We start from the raw sequence: 15277 nt of genomic DNA, 5'->3' as shown, positions 1-15277 counted from the left end.
TTTTCTAAATTAGGCGCTAGCCCGACGTGAACACCACAACTGCAGTGAGGTTATGTGGTAATAGGTGGTAATTATTGATGTTGCTGGCTTATTTAAGACAATTGTTTAATGAAATATTTATGGCTGCAATAGGCAGGCATGTTTGTATTGAAAAGTTGGACACAACTGTGTTTCTATGCAATTTTATTTGGTAGAATTTTTCTAACGCATCTGCAGTCCGACATATGGAACTGCGAAGTTTAATCGCCCTTCGCATAATTACGCTTTCGAGACAGCGAAGACCGGCGCAAAGCTCCTCCTTTCTCTGACGTACCTGCTTTATACGACGTTTAGTTTGACAACGGGGTGGAAGCATCAGCAAAAGGGATAACTGGAACCCTTTCAGCCTTGGCTGGCGTTATCGCGATCTGCCGTACTCGTAACCGCTATCGAAACACACAACAAACATGAGGTGCTTTGCACTGGTTCTCGCTGTCTAGCATCTGTAATCATCCGAACGGCAAGTAAACTTAGCAGTTAGATATCTCAGACTACGGATGCGCTAGGAGAATTCTGCTAAATGAAAGTGTGTAGAAACACGATTGCGTCAAACTTTTCAATACAAAAAGTCCTGCTCTCTGCAGCCACTAAAAAGTTAATTTTCAATTTTAGATAAGCAGACCACCAACATCAATAATTACCACCTAATTATTTGTCCCCCTGGGCGCATAACCTCAATGTAGAAGACTTCTTCACATAAATCTCCGCGCATAATTTTAGAAACAGCCTGTCCACTTAATTTTGATCACCCTGTATGTTTTGCGCCAGGACTCCTCACTTACATTTCAAGGATGATATCTTGGCGTAATAAAAACGATAAACTTGATTTTATGTTCACTTTAATCGAGTATTCTACACTACGACTGCTCTATTTATCGTATAGCGAATGTAAAAAGAGGCACCCTTTGGGATATCTGGGTTTTGCCACATACCATTCCTTTTTAATTATTTCTTAGCCTCGCCGTGCCGTATACACATGTAAGGTTCCCCGACTTCCTCGGAGTCTTTTAGCTGTTCTACGGCAAGGCCGCGAGAGAACTAAATGTCCGGATAAGATAGAGTAATAACTACGAGAATACCTCTTCAATCAGGAGCGTATTTACTACCGCTGTGTAAACAAACCAGCAAAGCACGGCGGCCCTCTGCTTGGTGTTTTACCTTGCCGTTTCCACTGCTTGCCAACTACGCCGTCACACAGTGTCTTTCTGTCCATAAAAGACGTTCCGTACGCAACTAAAAGCAAGTGAAATCAAATATATTTACAATATATGTGAGGGAGATTGCTGGCAACAGGAGGGTATTCTTCTGTCATCCTTGTTCTTTGCTATTTATGATCTGTCCTTACGTCTGCTTGTTATAATGCAGAAGCGATTAGCAAAAAACTGACACTTCTCCCGTTTACAGAGGTGTGAGGTCAAACTTTTTCCTTAGGAGGCATAATATGGTAGTGCGCTTTCACAAAACTATTTTTGTCGTCACGTTGTTGCTGCAAGCACGCAGCTGGAACAATTCTTTCTGAAACTTACATATGCTCGCCAAAAATTCGCAATGCCGCCGCTTTGTTCCGTTGTGTTGGTATACAACACCAGAATATTAGCGGCGCACGTTTTACAAAAGCAACATGTCACAAAAGATAAACTTGTCTAGTATGCCTAAACAGGCGTATTATCTGTCGCCTCGTAAACAAACTGCGGCGGCGCCTTTGCCTAAATTGAGTTACCCTTACTACACGGGCATGGGAGATTATTCAAAACAAGCCTACGGAAAACAAGCTCCTCATAAACATTTCCGTCGGCAAGGGCTTTCAACGTGCCCTTTGAAGCCACAGCTCGCCTAAAAGCTAATTAGGGGGTCCTCACGTGGAAGTAATTTATCGTACACCGCCAGCGCAAAGTGCGGAGCCGTTGCATCGCGTGCTTATCTAGCAATGTCAAGGTAGCTGCGAAAATGCACGAGCACTGGAAATTTAAGGGAAAATGGCACGTTCGCGACGCTCGATAAGAGCATAAAGCGAAGAAAACAGCCTTGTTATGCACCCAAACGCTTGGCGTTGCAACCCGCTACATTTACCTTGCTACTCTTTTCCGCATCTGGTGCTTTTTTTGGGACAATACCACCTCTGAAGGTAGGTACCCGCCGCGGTGGCTCAGTGGCTAAGGCGTTGCGCTGCTGAGCACAAGGTCGCGGGTTCGATTCCCGGCCGCGGCGGCCGCTTTTCTGATGGAGGCGAAAAGCAAAAACGCCCGTGTGTACGAGATTTCGGCGCACGTTAAAGATCCCCAGGTGGTCAAAATTAATCCGGAGTCCTCCACTACGGCGCGCCTCATCGCCTGCGTTGCGTCGGTGCGTTAAACCCCACAATCAATCAATCAATCAACCTCTGAAGGTAGTAGAACAGGGTTGAAAATTCGCTGCCGATGGTGGGAAAGCAGTTATTATTTTTCCTGTTCTGTATTGGTGACTTATAAAAACGCAATTTTTTTACATCTTTTTTCTAAATTACGCCTTACCAAAGAAAATGTGGTGGCGATGTCTAATCAACCGTCTACTGGTATATGGTAGGTTTACTGTAATGGAACGCAAATTAGTAACAATATAACGACACAAAATATTATTTACCGGTTGTCATTGCCGTGGAATGGTTTTTCAGCACCAAAATCATTTCAATGTGTTAGTACATGCGTGAGTACCGGTGCGGGTTCGTTTTGCAGAAACGTTTGGCGAAGCTCACACTGGTGGTGAAAGACTGGAGAAACAGCCGGTCTGGTGGGACCTCCCGCTTCATAGGAGACACGGCTTTTGCCCATAAAATGATTTTCCGAAATCACCGCTTACAGATCTCTATGACTGGTAGGCCCGAATTGTTTTGCAGGCAGGGTTTCGCATTTCTCCGACAGTGGATCGCGTTAGCGCGCGCTCGAACACGTGGCAACAGGCTTCGTGATTTCGTCATCTGTAGTGCGAAGTCGCTGTCTGTGCTGCAGACTTGAGGCGCGAACGCACGTGAAGTTGAGAGGAGAACAGCAAATGAGATGTCACGCCACGATTGCCGGGCAGAGGGTTGGCGAAGGTTGAGCGGTCCACTTTCGGGCGGTCCTCACGAGGATCATGCTCACGTGCGCTTAGTGTTTTGTTATGTTTTTTGTGGTAACCCCGGCGGCGGTAATACAGCCTACACAGCTTTTCTGTTTATATGTCGCGTGCAACGAAACTGTTAATAAACTCTTGCCTCAGGCACTGGGTTCAAGAGGAAGGGCCATAGATGGTAACTTTTTTTGGGCAAAAGCCTCAATATAACCAGTTGAATGAAATGCTTTAGTAACGCTTGGTGGTGCGCTAGTTGGTTGAAGATCGTTGTTTGGATTAAGCTCGTTGTCACACAAGATGGACTGAAAAAGGACAGATACACGTGACGAATAAACTGCGCACTGACATGTGTTTCTGAAAACTGAAGTGACAACATGTTTCTCTAAAAAAAGCAAAGAAAATTCTATGTAAAAACAAGATTCCAAGCATTTTGCATTACCTTTTATTTACTTTTCTTGTATAAATATATGGCAACTTTAATTTTAGTATACAATTGTCAGTGCTCAGTCTATACGTCACGTATATGTCTCATTTTTTAGTCTGTCGTGTTATACCCAGCGCAATCCACCAAACAAATAAACAGCCGCTGTTCATCGTTGGTGTCGATTACAGTACGCCCATTTCGGAAGCATGTCATACCTCGAGGTGTTCCGTACCATGAGCCATTTTATACCGCAAGCTAAAACTTGGAGTTAGCGAAAGGTGTTCGTTTACGACGGTGCACCTCACATGGAGCGAGCGGAAGAACGCTCTCAAAGGAGTGAACACACAAGCTGATAGATTAACCGTGATCGTGAGAGCTTCCATTACTTTTCGCGAGGGAGAAAAGCAGCCCAATGCGTACAGACTGATGAAAACCTTCAGAAAACGCGGAAGGAAATCCCACAGAAATGTTTCTCGAGAGGCAAGTAACGGTTATTTTTCCAGTGGAGATGGTATTCTGCTAGTGTGTAAGGATTGCTAAGCTGGTAAGTTTGGGGGCGAACAGAGAGGCTCTGCCCTCGTTACCGATGTGCATGCATGCGGGAGGTAGTACGTGTTACCTCATTACCTTGCATCACTGCATGTCGGTGTACCAACAGAACTTGTACTTCGTAGACCCAGGGACTGGTATTGACAATAGAATTCGGTGGTTTTGAGATGCTTCTCAGTGTGTAATTCATACAGATTGCCTCCCAGACTGCAACCACTAGGATGCTAGGCCTCACGTAGTGGCAGCTAGGAAAATCGTTATTTCCGACGCGTCGCCTGCAGCTGTTGTGGTGCGGTCATTGCACCCATTTCTTCCTTTATAGGAGAAGAAATGGCTGTAAAAATGCTGTATAGAGCATTTCTAAACATCTACACATAAAATATTGACTGAGTTCTGCAATTGAGGGGACGCGTTGGTGCATAATATGATGTAGTATCGTATGTCCTGCTTATGGCTCGTGCTCTAGCTATTCGTAGAACTTTATTGGGAACTTGATACATGTTCTTGGAGCTATGAGATGCACGATTGCGTATTCACAGATGCTGGGGTGGAGTGTCACGTGCCCTCTCCATCTGCGTCAAGTGTCCGAGCGGTACAGTTTGGGGAATTTTATGCGAACATTTTTTTCAAACTGCCAGCCACCTGATGACCTTTATAAAGTGCCTCATGATGGTCAGGTGCTTCATCCACAGCAAGAAGCTATTCTAATCAATAGTCAATCGTTGCATACCAAGTCTGAGAAAAACTATTTTCAACGACGAGGCCAGCGCAGCGTTGTAAACAAAAATACTAGTTTGGGTATTAGTAACGGCTGTAGGCGAAAGAAATCAAAATATTCTATAATCAGCATTTATTTTCTGCACAATCTTTTTATTCATTTTTATTCTCATATCAGTTATTACTTGTAGTCTTTGTGGCGAAAATAATTACCACTAGGATACCGAATGCAGTGTTTTTTTTATTTTAGCGAAGAACATATTATATCACCAATCCCAATCAGGCTCATGGTACCGGCACATGGCAACTGTGCTCGGTTATTTTGGCCCATATGAGGAGAAAAGGGTATTTTTTTATGTGCGTAGAAAATATAGTACAATCACAGCAATCTTGATTGTACCAAAGCTGCTGACAACGCCCCCTTTTCACCATCATTCATTGATGATTACTGTTTATGTGAGCTAAGCAGGAGGACCCGAAATGGAAATGTCCGGGAGCTGTTCTAACTACTGTTTCTCAAAAAAAAAGCTCCATTGCACAAACCTTGCCGGCTAGAGAAGGCGGCTCACTATTTACATGTTAAACATAACAAGCCCTTCACAATATCTGTCCCGGAAAACGCAGGGAAAAAAAATTCCAGCTATAAATACAGCGTGTATCGGCAAGGCTACTTTCGTAGCATTTTTCCGCTTTATCTGTGACAGCAGAGGCGTTGAGCTGTACTTGGGCAGCAGGTTCAAAAAGTAAGGTTTTTTTCTGTGCATTCTTATTGGTGAAAAAGGTCTGGTCTTTTTTTATTTTTTCGAGGGCGCTGGAGACAAAGAATATTGCAGTATTTTGATAATATTATTCACGTTCCAAGAAGAAGGCTGGAAGCATAAATTGCAAGGAGTTGAGTTGATGCGCCCAATTGCACGCTCTTGTTGACTGCTTAGTTGAGTTTTATGTTTTCTTGACGCACTGCATCTTCGTCAAGTTATTTTTTTGCGATTGTTTGCGTCTTTGATCGGGTATTTCTTGCCAGCCGGCGCTCTGTATTTGACGTCTCGAAGGGGTGTCATGAAAATATTTTTTTTTATAGGACCCCACATTCAAGTTTGCTTTTTTTCAGTAAAGCTCCCTTGTAACCTAAACGTGTCAGTTCAGAGGAAATGTGACTGTTCGCGGAAACATAAAACGAATGGGTGGTGGATACATTGCCTGTCCTTGAAAAGGGGAAAAGCAGCTGCTTTTTTGTTTCGATCATCGTCCACCGGCCAGCCGCACACTTGAAGCATCCCGAGAGCATTCTCCGGGTGCGAATTTGTATTGGGGTCCATATAAACATTTCAAAGCCGTTGCAGGCCTTGGAAGGTACATTTGGTAACGTAAAAAAACGTACCAGTGGCAACAAAAACGAATGTGATTGGCAATGCTTGTAGGTTAATAAAACCTAAACATGTAAAAGCTCGCAATTTGTGCAGCAATATGACAATTAGGTCGACCAAAATAAAAACATTACCCAAACTGGAGACGTGTTCTTGAAATAACTGTTTGGGGGGGGGGGGGGGGGAGGGCAGGGGTTCTGTATGGGCAGGCATTACCTATCATTGTCTCCATATTTACCTAAATATAGGAACAGCTGCTCAGGCTAGATATATTTTAACCTTCTCTTTAATCCCCACATAGAACGGTGCACTGTTCGTTCTGCTAATCGAACGCTATACTATTGAATAAAGTGCAAGCGAGACAAAACTATCAATACCAATGTTTCTTTGCAGTGAAATTTTTGTACTGTATTTGTACGCGTATTGGTAGCAATATATTATCGCGTCGAGTCTAATTCGTATTGTGAAGAAACAAAAAATGTCCCCACTTTCTGCGCTGTTTTGTTCACTTTTCCTGAGTGATCTAACGCATTAACTTGCTTTCGGTGAGAAAACAAGTTGTAAGTGACAAGAAATTTAAAGTGATCGTGTCCAAATTTGATGGTCAGTTATAATATACGAAGAAAAACAATAAAATTGTATATTTTACAAGCTTTCCGTAAAAGAGATCGTATGATGCAGGGGAGGTGCAATGAAATCAACGCTGCCAACCAACACGGCGCCTTGTCTCGTTGGCCTCAAAATAAGTACTATATCGAGAGGAGTGTGATCAACCCACGTGGAAAACTGGAGAATAGAAGCGATAAGAGACGAAGCTGTCAAATATTTCGTCGGGGGAGATACCGCGGGTAGTGACACGACACAAAGCAAGGCGCGTACCGAAAAGGTCGTGTTTCGATCTTCATTCCCACTTTTTTGATAAAAGCCGCTCTCTTGGCGACATTTCGACAAGAACATCAGATGTCAGCACGCAAGGCACGTTTCTGTGGATATGTTTTTATTTCTATATAAATACAACCACACTAATTTACTTCCAAAGATTCACAAAACACCATACAAAATATCTAGAGCCCTTCCACTCGGTGAAGATGGAAGCCTGCGAAGTTGTAGCTATGGTGTCTTGCTATGAGGGCGTTTTGCTGTAGAGAATTTATATGTTATTTTTCATTGGCTTACGTCGGCGTCCCAAGCCCGGAAGTTGCCATTCATTCTAGAGTGGTTTGCAGCTACGCGAGTTGGCAACGGCGACGGATGCACGTTCTAAGACAGCAGCCTTTTTGTAGTTTTCACGACATTCGCGATTCTGTGCGCGGCGACGCTCCTTCTAGCCCCTCTACTCTTCCTCCGCGCGAATGACACACGTCCACCTCGTAGTGAGTCAAAAGTGCGACTTCTGGTAACGGCACTGGCGCTGTTGTCAGCCAGTTGCGAACCTACGAGAGACGCGCCAGTGGTAGCGAGAGCATCGGCGCATCGGCGGTGGCTAAAGGATGTAAAATAGGTGACTATTATATCGCCGCCTGTGATAGAGAAACCCGAAATCCTAGCCGTACAGAGCTTCACTGTAAAAAATGCAAGGAAGCCAACACTAATCTTCAGGACTTGAAAGTAGCGAGGCTGTAAGCAACCCCCACCACAATCACACACTATTTAAGTCCACGATTGCGGTCGATATGCTTCTTCTTCGCTTCCGCAACAACCTTAACTCCGTCATTGTTGCTATAAGTGTGAGCGTCTTGCATTTTCTTGTAAGTGATAATCAATAAACACTACTTTGAAGGGCGTACACTCTGACGTTTTTTGTCGTTACGAGCAAGTGTAGCCACGATTACGGCGAACGCTGCAGGTTTTTTAGTTTGCCCAATCTTGGCCAACTCCCGAATTGGGTATGCTTGCCTTGACAAACGTGCCCCGAGGACGCTGGGCGGTCGCCTCCAGGCACACACACGCGAGCGCTAGGCATTTTCTTGGTTTTTTATTTACTTCAAGGCGGTTGCCTCGAATTTGGGCAATCTTCAACGTGGGTATGCTTAGGTTAAACAATCCAGTTTTTTTTGTTTTTTTTTTTGTTTTTAACTTCCGGGAAGCAGTCGCAACGAGGCACGCGCTCACGTGTGCTCGACGCTCAAAATAACGATATGCTAAATACTGTAAAACAACTACAAACTGCAACGAGATTGTACACCTCATTGACTTCTTTTTGGAAGTGGCTACTTTATCAATGCGCTCTACCAACGGTACTTCCCTGTTTTCGTCGAAAACGAAGTTGTCGACGAAACTTCGTTCGCGTCCAAAATCTGACAGTATGCTGTGAAATTATCGAAGCCTCCACAGCGGAAATTGAATCGTGTTTGTGACGCACAGTTCACATTCGTTTTTATCGGGCCGTTCAGTGTTTTTCGTAATTTTTCCTTTCTGAATTCATTTTCGCGGAATAGTATGTTTATATATACCCTCTATTTTCCAGATGGAATTATACCTCCCGAAATAGATCAATGTTCCTTTTGTAAATATCGCAATTCATTTTTTAAACAATTCACGTGCGCTACACCGTTGAACATAAAAAAAGTTGGAACGACGGTGTTTTTGAGCCTTTCTTGCCTGGCCTTTGATGCTTTCCTGCTGCCTTGGCGCTAAGAGCCCGTTGCTAGAATCGCCCTGCGTTATGGCGCTATATGCGTAGTTTGGAACAGTATGTTGGTATACTTTCCTGTTGCCCATCATTCTTAATGGCACTAAAGAAGGTATCCAACATGAAGAGTTGAGTGGCTACTATTACGACATGTATGCGGGGAGATATTAGATATTTATTGTTTGCGCTGTGCTGCATTGACTGCTTCCAGCTGTGGACGCGGTTTTGGCGAATGACACCGTGCCGGCAGGTTAAAATAAACAGTGTTAAAATGCGTGGTATGTTGCGCAACCGGTGCTACACGTCATTCTGTGCTCTTAGGACATGGTTTTGGTAACACGTGAGATTATAATCAAGCCGTACTGAAACAAGTCCAACTCGTTGGCATGTGTATCGATTCTGCGTTTTTTAACTACGTGCAACCGACCTTTGTGTCCGCGCCATGGTCGCTAGAATTTAAACAATGCTATATAAGCGTCGACTCGTGGTCTGTGTGACCGTATCTACGATTGACGCGACCTACAGACAACTGTGCGTACCTATGGCTCCGTGTCTATGTGTTGTCCATCCATTTTCAGGATTTACGGCAAGTGCTTTGTGCACGCACTTTCTCCGGTCGCTACGCAAGAGGACTTCTCTCCGTATGCCAGACGAGTAAGATTCATTACGTGACCGTACCAAAGTTATCTAAAGCGTTTCAATTCGGAGAAAACCAGCCAAAGAGGCATGTTGACTTTCGAATGCGACTGCTAACGGGCCCTAGTGCTATTGCAAAGGCCTGTTGGTTGCAGTCGTGAGTGCGACAATGTCCCGTTATTGTGCCTAAAGGAGGAAAGGAGTTACAAATGTTCCCCGTCTTACAAGTCAAAAGTGTACACGTAGCGGTTGTTTGAAGATACCGAAGGGATTAGGGTAATTACTAAATTATATAAGACTGCAAGATGCTATTTTTGCGCGTGATATGTAGAGACAGGCGGTCAGTGAATTCCAAGAACAATCTGTCATGCTCCACTCAATTAAAATCACGTTTCGTAAATTGATAGTTGCTGGTTTTTATAGGGAATAATTTTATCCCAAGAAATACGAGTATGTCAATACTAACAGTCTTTTTTACAAAAATTCCAAATTCGGCTTGCGTCCTAGTATAGCCGTTCTGAAGTTCCCTTTAAAATTAATTGACGCTGCATAACATAACGTCCGCTTCAGCGCCTGGTACGAAATATGAATCAGGAAGATATTCGATGTAGGTAAGCTTAGGGATGAGTATCTGCGACCTACGGTTTAATTCTAAAACTTTTTAAACATGTGGCTGAAAGTATTGCGCGGCTTCACCCTGACAACGAATGTTTCCTGCGAAATTCTGCGAGAAAAGGAAATGAGGAAAAAACTCCCAAGCATTTCCCCGAGGGTGAACATGGTTGGGTGCGAATGCACGGGGTGATGCTATGAGGGGGAGTAAAGAGTTAAAATCCGTTGGCATTCGCCCGTGAGCGCGCGCGAGCCGACCCACGGAGGTCTGGCAGTTTATCGCTGCATATATAGGGGGGTACGCCGCGCCGAGCGCGCCGAGCCAGGTGGCTGAGAGAGGAGGCGAGCGCAAGGGGAGAGGGACAGCGGCGCACGGCAGCTGCAGCCGAGCGAGGGGGAGAGGAGAGAGTGTGACGTCACGGTGGAGAGAGAGGCGCGCGGCAGCTGCTGGGGAGAGGAGGCGCGCTGTGACGTCATACCATGACGTCACGGCGCGAGGAGCGGTGCGGGGAGCGGCGCGCACCCGCGCAGCCACGGCGAGGAGGCGGAGCGAGCGCGGTCACGTGGTGAAGTGACGTCACCGCGCCGTTGCTACCGACGCTCCTCTCCGCTCCACGCCGTTGCTAGGGAGAGGAGGACTGCGGACGCCGCCGCCGGCGGTGGTAGGTTTGGGGTCGCTTATAAAGTGCATCGCACTTAAAACTAATTGAGAAAGTAGGCGCTTTGTCGTTCAGTTAGCGATGTTACTTAGAGTATTAGAAAACAAGTGGCCGGAACTGAAAATACACTGCACAGTAGGTTATATGATTGGATCAGGGTGGCTTACATTTCTGAGCGTTGTTTCCTTGTCTATTACAGCCATCTTTCCCCAGAAACGGGAGCTCAGTTTTAGGGTGACGTCGCATTAACTGGCGAACATCCAACCCAGCCTATACACACCAAGCTACTTTCACAATGTATATGCAGTTACTGTTCCTAAATAAAAACATTGAGACAGAACTCCTTTCCGAATTCTTGTCAGCATGTTTGCTTGTCAAAATTTGGTGTACATCCCTTAACATTTCCCGTAAGTCTGGAAATGGTTTGGTGTTTCTATACCGGTATATACAAGCTGTGCTGACCTTCTCCTTCGCCCTGCTCTTTCCGTTTGGTCTTACGTCTAGCGCAATGCGCAGATGGTAAGAGGGAAATTTCCGCGTGAAATCCAAGTTCGCTTAGATTCGAGAAAAACAAATATAGCGCCCTCATCTTGCTCATATTACCCCGAATGTACCCTTTTTTAATACCAGAATAAAGTAAGACAAAATGAGGCCAGCAGCGCGAACTTCTGGTCCGCGTCCGCATTTATAACATTTTTCCGTACCTCTTCGAAACTCATTGCCGGCAGGAAAGGCGTGTAACTGTAAATCAGGAAAAAAACTCTAATCTTCAGAAAATCATTGCTTGTGGGTTATTGGCACCCCAGGCCTAAAAGCATTGCCGGTATTTTAAACTTTTTTGAGAATTGGTACTTGGATTTTGGAAAATTTTGATGAAATGTCAGAAATTGTTTTCTGTTTAATAATAATGTCTACGGCTTCCACATTTCTTTTCTCGCAATTTCTGAAGCATTTTACTCAACGGCCAGAGTTTACAGTTTTATTGTCTTGATATCTCAAAGCAATACTCATCAATCTGTATCTGTGAGTACTGAGTTCTTTGTGGAGGCTGCAGACTTTCCCTACCAGCGAGCAAAGTATAGTTGAAAAACCTCAAACTGTCAACAAATGTTCACAGTATCGTGTTTTTGCACATTGCCTTGCTGCCGTGTGAAACCATAAAAACTTAGTATTGTATTTTTTACTAACTGTTTCATTTCTATTCAGAAAGTAAAGCCCGCAAATGATGTCAACTAGACAGCAACAGAAACAAAACTTGAGCACATGTTATTACTGCGCTTTACATTCAATGATACCTACGGGGTTTTAGTTCATCTTGCTTTTTGGGCAGCAAACTGTCCATTCAGTTCCACCGACGCGATCGACGATGTACGCCGATTGAAAGGACCAGACAAAACTTTCAAACTTTCAGGTCGCCTTCAATATCCACCTTGGTGTCAGCATGGCTTGAGGTCATTGATATCACGCAAATTTTACTCGAGCTCGAACCAGGTGGAATTTTTGGGCAAAGTCAACACCTACGCACCTGCACAACACCCTGCGAGAGAACCCTTAACTTGGCAAAGTTAGGTCACGCGTACTCCAACCTCCTTATCTGTATAGAGACTTCCTCCGAAACTTTATCCTGCTATAGCGCTGGTTTTGAAATTCCTGGAGGTATCGCCTGATCAAGAACATGACATTCTTCCATTTCTAACTCAGAATTCTGCAACAGCTAAAAAATAGGAACAAAGTCTCGGCTACATGTGGTCCTACGTGCAAAGCGGACGGGTGTTCCACACCACGGTCCAAAATATGGCACACTCAATCATCCACATCATTCTGACTGTGCTAGCCGAGATACCACATTATGGCACCTCAAGCTACGGTACTGTAAACTATTCCGTATAATCACATCACCTGGAACGTTATGACACGGAGCACAAACTGTCCCGCTGCCTTTGCTTTGCGGAGTGCAGGCAATCGGCTTCATTTCTCATGACAATTTTGTCCACTGAGCCTGCCCTATTGGCGTTGTGAAAGCCCACCCACTCTACGCTTTGAAGGTCGTGTGTTCACCATTGTATAGAAGTTTCAGAAGTTGTCGGGCCTGGAACACGTTCTTTATACTCCGTGCAACTGGTTTTATTTTATTATGTTTTCTTCTATCTTGAGTATTGTTCCGCTTTCCCTTCAACAGCAAACCACCAACGGGCGGTATGACATGTTTATACCAATGCCTGTAAAACATCAACAACCCACCTGCAGAAGCGACTACGACGAGGCAACGGGAAGCCTTCCAAAATAGTTTCTAACCCCAAACGAACCAACCGATAAGCTCTTGGTCGAAAGTATGACTTAAGACTGTGCGCTCTTTATGCGAAAAGCTGTTTTTTGGCGAGATGGTTTACTGCTCTTCGACTGCGCTCTCGAGGGCTTCACTGATAGAGGAATTCCATGGCTTTTTCAACGTTCAACCATCGTGGTCGTTAGATTGAGGTTTAAAATCTGTCTAATTTTGCGTCTCCGTGCGAAACACTGAAAATCCAAACTGCTTCGACCATACCGGAATGGTGCAATCGGATTAACGTCGCCTTAATCACGCGAGGGACCCAGGTTCGATTCGGACAACGGGAAGCGATTTCTTTTTCTTCCCTTCACCTAAGATCATCCTCATCAAGGGCAAGGTTAACTTTTCTGCAGGGCCTCTTGGGTGGACGACAGAATCATAGGTGTTACAACCACCACTATATTGAAGCGAAAGGGCTCTTCACTGTAAAAAAAACGCTCACAATTTTGCTCAATTTTCGTATCCACAGATCCTGCCAGTCATGTTAGGTATGTTTGTACTTGAACTGAAGGGGAAATTCCTAGGCCTGCTTGAGGCCACGTTCGTTCCAACAACGCTGAGGTAGGCAAGGCAACGGGATATCTAACTTCCCATAGAACTGTGCTGGATGCTTGTCGATTGTTAGAAGGCTAAAGTTATTTCAAACAAATCAAGAAATTTACTTAAACCTATTTAGGGCAATGCATATTTCGTAACCTTCCCGATTCATTTGGTGAATATGGCAGACGGATCTCTATGTATACATTTTTGACCCGCATATGTTACGCTTCCCTCAGACAAATGCTACAAAAGTTACGGCTATGTTGGTAAACACAATTGTACATGTATATCGCATGTCGGAAGCATTTGATACTTCAGCACTGGGAACTGCGTAACAAAATGTGACGTGCCCTGACACACATAAATGCGGGGCAGCTATTCCACATCCGCCCTGCAACTGATATACCACCGAGTATTTGGTCTACGAGTGAATTGACAATCATGCGTGCACGTGGGATATACGTTGCCGACATGGAAGAAACAAACAGCAGGAAAAACTGAAGTGCCAAATACTACAGACGGGAAGAACAATCGAGGCAGGAGAACATCGCTGATTCTTTGTACAAAGTAAGCAAATGGTACAAAAAATGAGGCCCGCTGCCTCCATCGCTCATCCAACCCTGACAACCCCTCGCAAAGATAATATATGGCTCCCAGTAAGGAACGCCGCTGCCTGTGTGTTTATCTGGGGTTCACTGGGTTATGTCGGGCAGCTTCTGCTGCACGGAAGTAAAAGTGTTCGGCAGTTTGACTTCCCAGCAAATCTGTGATGCCAGGGCATTTCTCAATGCTTGGTTTCCGACTAGTCTAGCATCAATCAAAGCACCACTTCACATGTGGCATGGAATGGTATGGAAGGTTATTCCTCTTCCGTGGAATAACCTTTTATGAGCGCACGTGGAGCCAGATGGAGCTAAACTTTCTCTCTCACCCAAGCAAGCTTACGGGGGTCGACCACGGCTAAAGTAGATGTTTTTAACGCAGGCCGAAGCGACGAAGCGGAGAAGGATAATCCACAGTGCTAGTGCACCTTTTTCCTTCGTTAAAGTTGGTGCTTTACGTATGGCGAAAACAAAAACAGCAACCTAATGAACGTGAATGAAATGTCCCACACTCCGGCAACAAAGAAACGCTCTGAAATTCCATTTCGCGAGTTTATTCGCATTCCTTGACACGCAGTCCAAAAGAAAATTTAGCCCTTTTGTTTTGCTTCGACTTACGACTGCAGTATGTGCGCATGTAACTGAATTAGTTGAACCAATTATATAAAAGAATAGAGCATCGTGTACTAGTTTCTCCGGCTCCAGTAGAAATGGGCTCATCACAGCTCATGCCTTGTCTAGAAATGGCGAGAAAGCAAACTTTGGAACTTCTCTCTTACTCTCTGTGGTATGCTATTACCATTGTTTCGGTGTATGACAGATTTACCTTCACTAATTAAATTTACCGAACGCATCCGTCCCGTAACACGGCTACACCCACCCACCAAACCTAATGGTTAGATGAACTCCCCGCCTAATTAATATTGTAAGGCAGGTACGCCCAGCAACCGAACCTGCAACACGAGAACAGGCCGACCAAAAGCTGGATGAACCATTTCAATAATATTCCCAATTTTTAACTCCTAATCTTTCACTGCAAAATGGGGTTCATTATATGGCGTCAGTTTGAAGCGTTGGAAATTGT

The sequence above is a fragment of the Haemaphysalis longicornis genome, unplaced genomic scaffold (genome assembly GCF_048455015.1).
Source record: "Haemaphysalis longicornis isolate Haplotype H1 unplaced genomic scaffold, Haemaphysalis longicornis Haplotype H1 scaffold_4, whole genome shotgun sequence".
NCBI classification, from domain to species: domain Eukaryota; kingdom Metazoa; phylum Arthropoda; class Arachnida; order Ixodida; family Ixodidae; genus Haemaphysalis; species Haemaphysalis longicornis.
Note: the sequence above shows the minus strand (reverse complement) of the source record.